This window comes from Suricata suricatta, chromosome 8 (assembly GCF_006229205.1).
Source record: "Suricata suricatta isolate VVHF042 chromosome 8, meerkat_22Aug2017_6uvM2_HiC, whole genome shotgun sequence".
In the NCBI taxonomy this organism is placed as follows: domain Eukaryota; kingdom Metazoa; phylum Chordata; class Mammalia; order Carnivora; family Herpestidae; genus Suricata; species Suricata suricatta.
Genome location: NC_043707.1, coordinates 15,082,947 through 15,085,333, shown reverse-complemented (window position 1 = coordinate 15,085,333; position 2,387 = coordinate 15,082,947). Strand labels below are relative to the sequence as shown.

Genomic DNA, 2,387 nt, shown 5'->3' with positions numbered 1-2,387 from the left:
ACCTATGAGTGCAAACATATGGTATCTGTCCTTCTCTGCCTGAATTATTTCACTTAGCATGACACCCTTGAGGTCCATCCACCTTGCTACAAATGGCCATATTTCATTCTTCCTCATTGCCATGTAGTACTCCATTGTATATATATACCACATCTTCTTGATCCACTCATCAGGTGATGGACGTTTAGGCTCTTTCCATGTTTTGGCTATTGTTGACAGTGCTACTATGAACATTGGTACATCTTCTTTATCCATTCATCAGTTGATGGACATTTAGGCTCTTTCTATGATTTGGCTATTGTTGAAGGTGCTGTTATGAACATTAAGGTACATGTGTGCCTATGCATCAGCACTTCTGTATCCCTTGGATAGATCCCCAACTGTGCTATTGCTGGGTCAGTGGGGAGTTCTATTGATAGTTTTTTGAGGAATCTCCACACTGTTTCCCATAGCGGCTGTACCAGTTTACATTCCCACCAACAGTGTAGGAGGGTGCCCGTTTCTCCACATCCTCGCCAGCATCTGTATTCTCTTGATTTGTTCATTTTAGCCACTCTGAGTGGTGTGAGGTGGTATCTCAGTGTGGTTTTGATTTGTATTTCCCTGATGATGCGTGATGCTGAGTATCATTTCATGTGTCTGTTGACCATCTGGATGTCCTCTTGGGAGAAGAGTCTATTCATGTTTTCTGCACATTTCTTCATTGGATTACTCATTTTTTAGGGAGGAAATAAAAAGCATCACAGTTGGCAAAGAAGAAGTCAAACTTTCACTTTTCACAGATGATGTGATCTCTACATGGAAAACTCTATCGATTCCACCAGAAGCCTCTAAGAACTGATCCATGAATTCAGCAAAGTCGCAGGGTAGAAAATCAATGTCCAAAAATCAGTTGCATTTTATACACCAATAATGAAGCAACAGAAAGAGAAATCAAGAAACTGATCCCATTCACAATTGCATGAAAAACCATAAAATACTTAGGAATAAACCTAACCAAAGATGTAAAAGACCTGTATGATGTGGTTTTTAACCTCCACATTTTTGGAGGTTTTCCAGACTTTTTCCTGTGATTGATTTCAAGTTTCATAGCATTGTGATCTGAAAGTGTGCATGGTATGATCTCAATTCATTTGTACTTATGGAGGACTGTTTTATGGCCCAGTATGTGATCTATCTTGGAGACTGCAAAATACCTAGGAATAAACCTAACCAAATAGGTAAAAGACCTGTACGATGGAAACTATAAAAAACTTATGAAAGAAACTGAGGAAGACACAAAGAAATGGAAAAACATTCCATGCTCATGGATCGGAAGAATAAACATTGTGAAAATTTCATTATTACCCAAAGCAATCTACAAATTCAATGCAGTCCCAATGAAAATTGCACCAACATTCTTCTCAAAGCTAAAACAAACTATTTTAAAATTCGTATGGAACCACAAAAAAAAAAAAAAACTCAAATAGCCAAAGTAATATTGAAGAAGAAAACCAAAATGGGGGGCATCACAATCCCAGACTTTAGCCTCTACTACAAAGGAGTCATCATCAAGACAGTATGGTATTGGCACAAAAACAGACACGTAGACCAATGGAATAGAATAGAGAACCCAGAACTGAACCCACAAATGTATGTCCAATTAATCTTTTACAAAGCAGGAAAGAGTATCCAATGGAAAAAAGCCTCTTTAGCAGGTGGTGCTGGGAGAACTGGACAGCAACATGCAGAAGAATAAAACTAGACCGCTTTTCTTACACCATACACAAAAATAAACTCAAAATGGATGAAGGACCTGAATGTGAGACTAGAAACCATTTATTTGCTATTTTTAATGTTCCTTTATTTTTGTTTTATTTTTTTGTGACCCATAACCCTACATTCCTAAATTCAAGTTCCATATAGCTTAGTCCTTGGATGTTATCAATGCAACTCTGTAGCTTCACTGCTAAATTTGCATAGTTTTCCTTTTCTCTTTAGTATGATATCAGTCAATCACACTTCTTTTCAGATGTAGTTACATAATCCTGGCTCATATGGGGAGGACAGTTTATAGATAAGCTGAAAGACTGAACAATTCACCTGGAGCCAGAAGAATCACATCCATGCTCTTCCTTGGAGGGTCTTTTGATGTTATCCACCAATTGATAGTCTCATTTTAATTCTTATCTGTAATGAGATGGTGAGTTATTATCCCTAATGTATATTGAGAAATGGCTGTTTTGATGCGATTTCCAGATTTCTCTTTGAGCTGACCTGTCAAAAGTTCTTGACAAATTATGAATGTGAACTAACGCCCTATAGTTTCTTCATTAAGATGATGGGATGGCTCTTCCCCTTATCGTTGGGGTCACCTGAGGCTTGTGGCTTACTCTCTGCCTCTCCTC

General features: G+C 38.0%; 1 protein-coding gene across 1 annotated transcript in view; it reads left to right on the top strand.

The window, feature by feature from the left end:
- THUMPD1 (THUMP domain containing 1) overlaps nucleotides 1-2,387 on the top strand; it is a 121,209-nt gene that overhangs the window by 116,751 nt on the left and 2,071 nt on the right. The window lies entirely within an intron of this gene.